Here is a 12,746-nt window from a genome sequence, read left to right as displayed (position 1 = left end):
ACTTATATAGTAGACAAAGGAGAAACATTGGATATAAATTTATTTGGATTTTCAAAAAGCCTTTGCCAAATCCTGCACTAGCAGCTATTAAGGAAACAAAGAAAATAAATGGTCAAATTTCAGCATGGCAAAAGGTTAATAAGGCTTCCCTCAACGTTCCCTTATAGGACCAGTTTTGTTTAAAATATTTATATTAAAACCAATTGTGTGTGTGTGTGTGTGTTTGTGTTTTTATTTATACACCTCTACCCCGATATAACACTGTCCTCGGGAGCCGAAAAATCTTACCGTGTTATAGGTGAAACTGTGTTATATTGAACTTGCTTTGATCAGCCGGAGTGCGCAGCCCCTTCCCCCCCGGGGAGCGCTGCTTTACCGCATTATATCCAAATTTGTGTTATATCAGGGTAGAGGGGGGTGTGTGTATACACACACACACACACCCCAGTAACATGTAAATATATATTATATTTACACCAGTGCAGTTTAGACAAGACTACAGAAAGCTATGTGGGACTTCAGATGAAATTCAATGGCATGTGCAAAGCAACACCCATGGCAAGCAATATATCTGAATAATCTGAACCATTCAGACGCTTTGCTAAATTAGCCGTAAACTCAGGATGAAGCCCATTGTGGAAAGCACAGTGAAAGTCTCTGGCTCCATCTGAGGCAGCAATTGAAAAAAAGCAAACAAATGTTTGGAAGCATATGGGGTAGGATAGGAAACAACAGTGACAATATCACATTGGAGTCAATGGAATGCCCTTATCTGGAGTACCGTTCTCGTCACCCTAGCTCTAAAATGATACAGCAGAAATAGGGGGTTTAGAAACAGGCGACAAATGATCAGAGGCAAAGGAAGCCTTCCATATGAGAGACTGAAACAACTGGGACTATCCTTCAGCAAGGAGAAAAAGAGGAGGGGATACAATAATGAATGTTAAAGAGAAGGCAAATCCAACACTTCTAGTTATCTATTCAATTATACTGAAAAGCAACAAATTTAAAAATGACAGAAAACAGATTACTCAATTTATCTGGCTATTGAATATGCAATAATTAATTTAGTAGTAACCACTTCTGCTGGAGACAACTGGAGATGGTAAAGACACAGGGCCAGATGCTCAGCCAGTATAAATTTGCATAGATTAATTGACTTGACTGAAGCCACACTAATTTGCCCCTGCTGAGAATCTAGCCCAAAGTCCACTACAAGACATTCTGGAGGAAGGGACTCATCTCACTGACATAATGATGCCTGATACACACAGAGCTGGCAATGCTTTTCATACCACCCACAGCCCAGATGGATTATCAGACATTACATTGAAAGTATTTCCAAGAGTGCTTCTACCCTAAATTCACCAGGGAAAAATTAAATGTTCTTTTATCCCATAAACTTACAAAATCTCACAATGCACAAATCTACCAGAAGCAAAAATATTTTAGAAATAAAACCTGATATTTATATAGCTGAACAGCTGAGTGTTAACATTAATTTAAAAAACCTTCAAAATCCTCATGTTTGTTATAAATTAAATAATTGTGCTTATCTAGAGTCTCTCATCTGAAGATATCAAATGGCTTTATAAAGCTGGGAATGGGCCATTCTTCCATTTCACAGCTGGGATAAATTCAGGCAGACAGGTTAAGCTCTCAGGCCCTGACCCTGCTGATCCCAACTGAAGTCAATAGGACTGTGCACAGGCACAGTGGTCTACTCATGAAACACAGCAAGCAGGTTTGGGCCACATTATATATATACACTCACACACACACTTTTATTTAAAAAAAATAAAAAAAAGTGTCCTCTATATTTGCTTACCCAGCTTGAGACCCCAAGGCCCAATTTCCAAGGGTGCGGAGCACCAGCTGTTCCAGATGACATCAGCTGAAGTTGGGAGTTTTGAGCATCTCCAAAAATCAGCCCATAAGTGACTCAAATTGGTGTCAACAAAAAAATTGGTGAAAACTTTTGAAAATGTATGCCTTAGTTGTTTGTTCAAGATCACAAGAGTCAGCAAGTGTGAGAGTCAAGGACAGAACCTGGGCTTCCAACTCGAAGGACTCAGTTCCATCCAGATATCATTGCCTCCAGAGTGACAGAGCAGGATTCTCCAGTCTGTTCTGGCCTTTTTGCATCATTCTGCTTGTGCAAGTGAGTTCCCTGCTAGCATAAAGCTGCTGTAGGTGATGGAGTTAGTTCCTGCACACAGTCACTGCATTCCCACCTTGGTATAGGGAGTGGGCATGCTGTGGAGAGTGCATGTACCTCAACTATGCCAATTAGCTACTGACATAAGGTCCCTTTCAATTCTTCTCATCTAGTCAGTTGCTTCTTTGGAGAGCCTTAAAACAGTACCTCTTCATTTAGTTTTGCAGTATTTCTGTAGTTGACATTCATTCTTTGACATTCATTGTGTGTGTGTGGTAACACTGTAATAAGAGCATTTTAAAGTGTCAGAATATGCAAATAGAAGTATCAAAAAATGTGAACTTGAATCTTTCCTACTGAAGTGAGATGTTCTGTCTCAATTCAGTAACATCTTAGATACTTTAACCCAGTAACTGCTAGAGTCATGCTGATCAACCTGTGCTTAATCTTGCAATAAAAATTTACCTTTTAATTATTTTTTTTAAATCTAGGTGTTATCACCATTAATTTCTTCCCACAATAACAGTCTGATGGATGTTCTCCAGGGTGCAGAAGGACCCTGCTATTGCAGCAGCTTTGTGCCATGACCTGGGAGCTCTGCTTTCTAATACCAGTATGGTTATCATGTTGTTAACTCACATGCCAGCTTACGCAAACTCCCCACACATCACATTTACAGCCCCCAGATTTTCAGTGGCTGGGCAAGCAGCATGGCCTTTTCAGGGGAGAGATTCCCAGTCTGGAATTTGCTTTCCCTTTTGATCCAACAAATAAAGCTAGTCAAAATTCTGACATGAAATTAAAAAAAAAAATAATTAACCACTCTCCATTTGACTACCAGCTGCGCGGCCAAAGCCCCAGTTTAACTTTGGAAACACTGCAAATTCCATTTGGCTAGTCAGACTTTTGCTTGAAATTACTTGGTGAGGAAAGGTGCCTCTTAGGATGGCCCCGACTGTTGGCTGGGGACATTGCCTCCATGTTTACACTTTTGGTCTGGCTTGGGTTTGCAACTGTGACCAGACTAGCTGCTCCATAGCACCAGTGGCATTTATTTCTCCTATTTGATTGTAAGGCACCCTTAAAAAGCTCTTGCTAGTGCGTGCCCCTGTTCAGGGCCCCCTCCAACCCCTGAATAAAACAACTTCCAAAAAGTAGGCCTGAAATTCTGGCCTGTCACTTTTACATGTAGATATATGGTATTTTGTAGGGACTAAGAGCTACTGGAGTACAGGTCACCCCAATGTACATACTTCAAAAGGGTGTGTGTACACACACACACACACACACACCTTCCTAGTCACATATTACCTGCAGAAATGTGGAGAATGAAGTGATCAAAGCTAATTTCTAGAGCAAGTCAACATTTTTTGAATGAAAAATCTCATTTAAAAATGGCTTTTGTTAAAAATGAAAAATTGTTCATTTTCAACATTAGTGGGAATATTTCAAATATATGTTTTCATTTTTTTTTTTGAGTGTTTGCTTTTCCCGTCTTCCCCTCTGCTCCCAGTCATTTCCAAAAATCCAAAAGTGACTGGGAAAAAATGAAGGAAAAACAAATGAAAAGAAAAATTAAAAATCAACTTTGAAAGAAAAATATGGGTCTATTTTAACCCTGCAAAATGAAAACCTGGATATCACCACAATTATTTTTCCAGTGTTTCAACAAGCTCTAGTCATTTTGAGACATAAAATTTGCCACCATCTGCTAGTCCATAAGTCTAGTTTTACCAAGGGGTTACTATCCAGCATTACTTTTTTAAAGATATATATGTGGTAGCTAAATAGCGAAGCCAAAAGAGTGAATAAGTTTATAGGCCCAATATAAAAAAAGAGCATAATAAATCTGCTACAGATATAGAAACTCATATTTGATGGAAGATTCAGGCCTGATCAGATTAGATTTACCCTTCTGTATTTTCAACTTGACAACTAATGGTGCTGGGGCAAGCTACAATAGAGTTTTATTGGCAGTACAATACAGCTAGTCGCTGGCATAACTAAATACCGGTAGTAGCTGCCACCAGCTCACTCCCCCAGCACGGCATCCATCCAAATGGTTCAGCAGGCTTGCCTTCAGCAGAGAATATGGGCTTCGGTCTCTCAGTGGAATCTGAATTTCATCAATATAAAAGTATCATTCACCCAAGATCAATATCACAGGTCTTGATTTATAGCCTAACGGTCTGCCTTCATCCTGTATGCCGCTGTGGGAGCAATCCAAGTCATATAACTTTAAATCACCTAATCTCTACACGATAGCCTACTTGTCTCTTACATAGAGCAAGGATTTCAAAAGCTATTCAATGAATACAACTAACCATGCAGTAGGATTAAGAACAGCTCAAATGATTTCATTCTATAAAGACAATCAAACAGTACAGAAATATTAAACTTTAAATGTTAATACTTTCCAATATACCAGGTCCCTGGAAAGCTGTTATTAGTCAGTGTCATACTAATAAGAACTCTAGTAATTTCCTCAAAAAACACAGGTTCCAGCTGCCAATCACCCCAAAAGCATCCAGTCAAGTTGCCCTGGGACTAGTCCCTCCCATCATAAACAATTCTGGCTTGTCTTGAGACAGCCTGTCTGATTTTTTTTTTTATTCCTTACCTTGTGCAACTGCTTCAATTCCTCTCAGATTCTTCATAGAACTCACCACTATAGCGACTGTTTTTCCAAGCACGTTGAGCAAAAGATGACCACACTGCTCTTCTTTATGGAAGCGGCCTGCTGAATATGCTTCATTCACAGGTCTCCATCTCCAATCATGTATAAATTCTTGTAACTAGTTTGGGTAACAAACGCTTCCCAGGAAACATGCTTCAGGTCAGATTACAGAAAAGCAGGACATTTCATTATAGGGTGGAATTTTCAAAAACATACAAATAACTGGGGAACAGAAGCACCATTAAAAGAAAAAAAAATCACTGGGACCTCACCTAAGTCACTTATGTGTTTTTGAAAATCTCATCCATAAACAATAATATTGGCAGTTCAATCCCTTTTCATATGCAATCTGATAAATATTCCATTCCGTTTTTCCTCCACACAATTCTTCCTGGGAGACTGGAAGATAAGGGGGTCCTGTGGCCCTAGCATTTACACCAATTAAAATAAGAATGTTTCTTCTTCATATTGTAGACCAGGGGTTCTCAAACTGTGGGTCAGAACCCCAAAGTGGGTCACAATCCCATTTTTATGGGGTCACCAGGGCTGGCATTACACTTGCTGGGTCTGGGGCCGAAGCCCGAGCCACACTGCCCAGGGCCGAAGCCAAAGCCCAAAGGCTTCAGCCCTGGATGGCAGGGCTCAGGTTAAAGGCCTCCCACCTGGGGCTGATGTTCTTGGGCTTCAGCTTTGGCTCCTCCCCGCCTGGGGCAGTGAAACTCGGGTGGGGTCAGGCTTCGGTCCCCCCGCTCCTGGGATTATGTAGTAATTTTTGTTGTCAGAAGGGGGTTGTGGTGCAATGAAGTTTGAGAACCCCTGTCCTAGACGATTAGGCACTGTAAATATTTTCAAGCTACCTAACGGCCTTTTCTAAACTGGCTTGAGAGCCTGCTATCAGTCTTTTGTATGCTCAAGAGAGCATCCAGGATTTAAACTCCTTCCATTTCTCGTGCTCCAGGACAGCAGTGTCTACACTTACTGGCAGAGTACTCTTCCATCAACTCTGGTACTCCAGCTCTCCGAGAAGAGTAAGGTAAGTCAGCAGGAGAGCATCTCCTGTCGACATAGTTCAGTGTAGACACCGCAGTAAGTTGACTTAAGCTACGTCAACTTCAGTTATGTTAGCCACATAACTAAAGTAGTGTAATTTAGATTGACATACCACGGTAGTATAGACAGGGCTTGAGAGTGCCACAGAGGCTACACTGTACTTGTTTTGTGTGCATGAGGGAGCGATGTTGCAATGTAGTGGCAGCCCACTAGGGACTTACTCCTGCTACTACTACTTTTTGAAAGGCACTCCCCTTTAGGTTAATTGGTAGAAGCCTATGTTTTGGAACAAAAGCACCTATGAATGTTAGAGATACATAAGCAGTAACTGTCTGGAGCATACAAATTCATTACAAGGCATTGCTATTAAATGCAAAGCAACCCTTTGGTTTAATTAAGTAGCAGCATTGACAGAATCAAGCCCCATCAAGTTCTCTTCAACCTGAAAGATGGAGGCTGTGTCATAAGCCGTCAAGGACAATGGGAAGTAAAACAGATGGACCGTGGGCAACGGAAGAGAAAACGGAGTGGAACCTCACAGTTTTGGTGGAGATACCAACAACAACAACAAAAAAAAATCAATCAATCAACTACAGAGACAAGGCTCAAACTCCAGGCCAGATCATCAGTTGGTATAAATCAGCATAGCACCATTGCAGTCAATAGAGCTTTGCTGAATTGCAACAGCTATGGGTAACATCTAGGCCTTGACATTGAATGGATTCACTGCTACCTGGTAGACACAAGGTGAGCTCAGGCTGGGGTAGTGAAGCCCTATTGCAGACATTCTTGTATTGGGGTGAGGCTTAGTAAGATCTCCACAGTTACAATCAAGACGTCTGTAGTTTAGCTTCCCTTCTTTTACACTTCAGTAGTGAGGAAAAAAAGATGTTCTGGAAAAGACCATCATTGAGTCTGACCTCCTGTATATCACAGGCTACCACCCCCGGACTCGCAAACTAAACCCAACATCTATGATCTTCTTCTGGAAAAAGGTGCTAGCACAATTCATCACCTTACATTTGTATAAGTGTTAAGTCAACAGAATGTAATGGTTCAAAAAACGTAAGTCCATATCTGCTGTAAGCTGTTGGGTTTTTTTTTTTTTTACAGACAATTATGTTTAGAGACGTTACGATGCCACTGTGGATATGGGAAGACAATAGGTTAATGTGCTGTAACCAATTTGCAAACATTAGGAAGTTAGCTACAATAGAAAACTAATGAAATAAAAAGGGTAGTCCACATTATGGGTAAAGGGCTGGCAAAATGGCATTCTAAAAATGAATGTTACAAAAAGGGCACCTGAGCAACACACACACGTACATGTCACATCAGCAGAGTTTGTTATCAGAACACAAAGAGCTTAATACCCAAAGAGATTTTTTTTCTCAATACTTGTAAGAAGAAATTCAAAGTTCAGCGCTTTGAAGGCCCATTTCAGATGGCGACCTTGCAGATCTAGGGACCAGAAACAGCCACCATTATGATGGGTAGTACCTTACTCATCAAGTAGTTCATCTAGTCCTAACAGGGAGTTTCGCAAGGGAGTTCTCCAGGTGAAGGAGGAGCAAATACAGCATCTGTGGGGTAAGTGACTGTCTGCAGTGTGTGTGTTTGTTTGTGTTTGGGGGTTACTTGCTGTGTGCTGAGCTTGTGTTTGTCAGTCTGTTTGTTGGGTTTGGTTGTTTAAAGGACCCTGTGCTGTAGCTGGCAGTTGGAGGCTGAGCTACAAAGGAAGGTTTGAAAGCTAGAAGCCTCCGGTAATTGGCTGAGCCTTAACCAGCGGGCAGGGCATTCACTCAGGCCAGGGCTTTATAAAGCCACGCACAAGCGACCAGGGGCTGTTAACAGGGAGTTTCACAAGGGAGTTTGGAAAGGGAGTGGGAAGAGAGCGGGGATCCCTTGTCGGTCCTATCCGTGACCCGTTAGTCCCTTGAAAACCTATAAACCAAACTACATCCCAAACCTCTCTCTTTAAAGCAGAGCGGACAGGGAGCTGACTGCTGCAAGTTTAAAAGCCCATTGCTTTCTGTTCTATCATTTAAAGGCTAGGTGAACAAGTTTTTCTCCCTCTTCCTGATGACATCCCTTTTAGATCCTGAAACTGCTATCATGTCCCTCTCAGTCTTCTTTTTTCCAAAAAAAACATAACCCAGTTCTTTCAGCCTTCCTTCATAGGTCATGTTCTCAAGACTTTAATCATGTCTGTTGCTCTTTCTGGACCCTCTCCAATTTCTCACACCATCTTTCTTGGAAATGCGGTGCCCAGAAACTGGAACAATACTGCCAGTTGAGGCTTAACCAGCGCAGAGTAGAGCGGTAAGAAGACTCTCGTGTCGTTGTTACAACACGCCTATTAATCGCATCAGAATCACGTTTGCTTTTTTTGCACACAGTACACACTGTTGACTCAATACTTAGCTTGTGGTCCACTATGACCCCTAGATCTCTTTCTGCCATATCCTTCTAAGACAGATCCTACTTTCCCATGTCTGTATGGTGAAACGATTGTTCCTTCTAAGTGGAGCACTTGCATTTGTCTAATTGAAACTTCATACTAGTTGACCTCAGACCATTTCTTCCAATTTGTCCAGATCATTTTGGAAATTTTGAACACCTGTCCCAAAGCCAGTTGCAATCCCTCCGAGTTTGGTATCGTCCGCAAACTTTAATAAGCGTACTTTCTATGGCAACATCTAAGTCGTATGATGAAGGCTATTGAAAAGAGATCGGTCCCAAAACAGACCCTGCGAAACCCACTTTTATAACCTTCCCCAAGAAGGATTGGGAGCCATTAAAACTACTCTCTGAGTACAGGTTTATCCAGCAAGTTATGCACCCACCTTAAAGTAGCCATCATAAAATTGTATTTGCCTAGTTATCGATAAGGATATCATGCGAGACTGTTCAAATGCTTACTAACGCTAGTATACTACAACCACACAGCTTCTCCTATCACACAAGGCGTTATCCTATCAAAGAAAGCTGTCAGATTGGTTTGACACGAATTATTCTTTACAAATCCATGACTGGCTATTCCTATTACTTAACACCTTCCCAAGTGTTTGCAGATGATTTACTTTAAATTAATGCTCCATCCATTAATCTTCCCTGGCAAACAGAAGTTAACTAACTCAGGTCTGTAGTTATCATGGGTTGTTTTTTATTTCCCTTTTTATAGGTGGGGGGCACTATTTTGCCTTTTCAGTTCTTCTGGAATCTCAGAGGGTCAGGGCAAAAACTGGGAGGCAAGATCAAACCAGTATCTTAGATGCCTATATACAAATGCGAGAAGTATGGGTAATAAGCAGGAAGAACTGGAAGTGCTAATAAATAAATACAACTATGACATTGTTGGCATCACTGAAACTTGGTGGGATAATACACATGATTGGAATGTTGGTGTGGATGGGTATAGTTTGCTCAGGAAGGATAGACAGGGGAAAAGGGAGGAGGTGTTGCCTTATATATTAAAAATGTACACACTTGGACTGAGGTGGAGATGGACATAGGAGACGGAAGTGTTGAGAGTCTCTGGGTTAGGCTAAAGGGGTAAAAAACAAGGGTGATGTCGTGCTAGGAGTCTACTACAGGCCACCTAACCAGGTGGAAGAGGTGGATGAGGCTTTTTTTTAAACAACTAACAAAATCATCCAAAGCCCAAGATTTGGTGTGTGATGGGGACTTCAACTATCCAGATATATGTTGGGAAAATAACACCGCGGGGCACAGACTATCCAATAAGTTCCTGGACTGCATTGCAGACAACTTTTTATTTCAGAAGGTTGAAAAAGCTACTGGGGGGAAGCTGTTCTAGACTTGATTTTAACAAATAGGGAGGAACTCGTTGAGAATTTGAAAGTAGAAGGAAGCTTGGGTGAAAGTGATCATGAAATCATAGAGTTTGCAATTCTAAGGAAGGGTAGAAGGGAGTACAGCAAAATAGAGACAATGGATTTCAGGAAGGCGGATTTTGGTAAGCTCAGAGAGCTGATAGGTAAGGTCCCATGGGAATCAAGACTGAGGGGAAAAACAACTGAGGAGAGTTGGCAGTTTTTCAAAGGGACACTATTAAGGGCCCAAAAGCAAGCTATTCCGATGGGTAGGAAAGATAGAAAATGTGGCAAAAGACCACCTTGGCTTAACCACGAGATCTTGCATGACCTAAAAAATAAAAAGGAGTCATATAAAAAATGGAAACTAGGTCAGATTACAAAGGATGAATATAGGCAAATAACACAGGAATGCAGGGGCAAGATTAGAAAGGCAAAGGCACAAAATGAGCTCAAACTAGCTATGGAATAAAGGGAAACAAGAAGACTTTTTATCAATACATTAGAAGCAAGAGGAAGACAAGGACAGGGTAGGCCCACTGCTCAGTGAGGAGGAGAAACAGTAACAGGAAACTTGGAAATGGCAGAGATGCTTAATGACTTCTTTGTTTCGGTCTTCACTGAGAAGTCTGAAGGAATGTCTAACATAGTGAATGCTTATGGGAAGGGGTAGGTTTAGAAGATAAAATAAAAAAAGAAGCAAGTTAAAAATCACTTAGAAAAGTTAGATGCCTGCAAGTCACCAGGCCTGATGAAATGCATCCTAGAATACTCAAGGAGTTAATAGAGGAGGTATCTGAGCCTCTAGCTATTATCTTTGGAAAGTCATGGGAGACGGGAGAGATTCCAGAAGACTGGAAAAGGGCAAATATAGTGCCCATCTATAAAAAGGGAAATAAAAACAACCCAGGAAACTACAGACCAGTTAGTTTAACTTCTGTGCCAGGGAAGATAATGGAGCAAGTAATTAAAGAAATCATCTGCAAACACTTGGAAGGTGGTAAGGTGATAGGGAATAGCCAGCATGGATTTGTAAAGAACAAATCGTGTCAAACCAATCTGATAGCTTTCTTTGATAGGATAATGAGCTTGTGGATAAGGGAGAAGCGGTGGATGTGGTATACCTAGACTTTAGTAAGGCATTTGATACGGTCTCGCATGATATCTTATCGATAAACTAGGCAAATACAATTTAGATGGGGCTACTATAAGGTGGGTGCATAACTGGCTGGATAACCGTACTCAGAGAGTAGTTATTAATGGCTCCCAATCCTGCTGGAAAGGTATAACAAGTGGGGTTCCGCAGGGGTCTGTTTTGGGACCGGCTCTGTTCAATATCTTCATCAACGACTTAGATGTTGGCATAGAAAGTACGCTTATTAAGTTTGCAGACGATACCAAACTGGGAGGGATTGCAACTGCTTTGGAGGACAGGGTCAAAATTCAAAATGATCTGGACAAATTGGAGAAATGGTCTGAGGTAAACCGGATGAAGTTCAAAAGACAAATGCAAAGTGCTCCACTTAGGAAGGAACAATCAGTTTCACACATACAGAATGGGAAGAGACTGTCTAGGAAGGAGTATGGCAGAAAGAGATCTAGGGGTCATAGTGGACCACAAGCTAAATATGAGTCAACAGTGTGATACTGTTGCAAAAAAAGCAAACGTGATTCTGGGGATGCATTAACAGGTGTGTTGTAAACAAGACACGAGAAGTCATTCTTCCGCTCTACTCTGCGCTGGTTAGGCCTCAACTGGAGTATTGTGTCCAGTTCTGGGCACCGCATTTCAAGAAAGATGTGGAGAAATTGGAGAGGGTCCAGAGAAGAGCAACAAGAATGATTAAAGGTCTTGAGAACATGAGCTATGAAGGAAGGCTGAAAGAATTGGGTTTCAGTCGTGCTCAGCATCGCCTATGTTTACTGTTTGCAAAATGCCTTAGTGTCGAGATATAGTGGATTCCAGCTCTCTATCTCTGGCTACGTAATTATGGTTAACTTGAGGTCTATGGGAGGGTGGCGAGAGTGAATGGTGATCTATGGAGCGGATGAGGTTCGACGACAGTCAATGGCCTCGCGCATAGAGAGCGACTCTATTTCCATGGTGTTGTTTTAACGGAGCCTCCTTCACTCTGTGGCTGCCCTATCCACATGTGTGGGAAGATATCATGCATGTGAGGTCCTCTTCAGAGCTCTATGTCATCCGTAGTTCTAGTTCTTTGTGGAGACTTTTGAGCGAGGCCAGGTATACAGTCTACGTCGTGTAGGATGCAGTTTATGTGACTGCAGAGTGGTGGAGTTATTCGATCGACAGCGTCACGGTCGGGTGAGAGTTTGCCTTTGTATTGTTTGAGCAAGTCTGAGAAATTAGGCCAAGGCAGTGAACCGAACTCTAGGCCTTGTCTGCTCAGGGGTCGGGCAATTTGACGTGTCACTGTGTGCGCTTTTTTGATAGGAGTATGAAGCGCACACTCGCGAGTGTGAATCTATAATCGTAATTGCGAGTGGTAGAGGTGTACGCGAGGCGTACAAGCGCACTCCATTATCTTGTATGTCGCCGTAGGTGAGTCGACGCTTTATGGAACTCTGGTGCAAATGTTGTAGCCGGCAGGTTCCTGGCAGTAAAATATACTTCTTTTGGGGGCTTTGTCCACGATGACATTGGGTCATCCACTATTTATGCTCCTTCTGGGTCTTATTAGAGCCATCTTATAGGGGTGACTACACTCTTATGCGCATCAAGCACTACTCAGGTAGGTCTTGCGCACGCTTCCACGTTATTTCATACAGACATTCTCCTCAGTCGTTGCCAAGACTCTTAGGAAACACTCAAAGCCATTCATCAATCACAGTGTAGGTGCTCTGGCCCAGTTTAGACTTACCCTCCCTTAGAGATATTAAGAGAACTCTTGGCCATGCTCGCGATCTTTTAAGCTGGTCACTACTTTAAAGGCTGTGTGATTGAAGTTCTATTCGCGCACTCCCATGTCTAACGTCCAATGAGATGAAAGTACTTAGGCGTCAT

General features: G+C 41.9%; 1 long non-coding RNA gene across 3 annotated transcripts in view; it reads right to left on the bottom strand.

Annotated features, from left to right (window-relative positions):
- LOC116827008 (uncharacterized) overlaps positions 1 to 2,477 on the bottom strand; it is a 75,001-nt gene extending 72,524 nt beyond the window's left edge. For all 3 annotated transcript variants that reach the window (XR_012655232.1, XR_012655233.1, XR_004374195.2), the window contains exon 1: positions 1,829 to 2,477. This is a non-coding gene — a long non-coding RNA (uncharacterized LOC116827008). The remainder of the gene's footprint in view (positions 1 to 1,828) is intronic.
- Positions 2,478 to 12,746: the final 10,269 nt, after the last annotated feature.

This window comes from Chelonoidis abingdonii, chromosome 2, assembly GCF_003597395.2.
Source record: "Chelonoidis abingdonii isolate Lonesome George chromosome 2, CheloAbing_2.0, whole genome shotgun sequence".
NCBI classification, from domain to species: domain Eukaryota; kingdom Metazoa; phylum Chordata; order Testudines; family Testudinidae; genus Chelonoidis; species Chelonoidis abingdonii.
The sequence above is the reverse complement of the archived record's forward strand: the minus strand, read 5'-3'. Positions and strand labels throughout refer to the sequence as shown.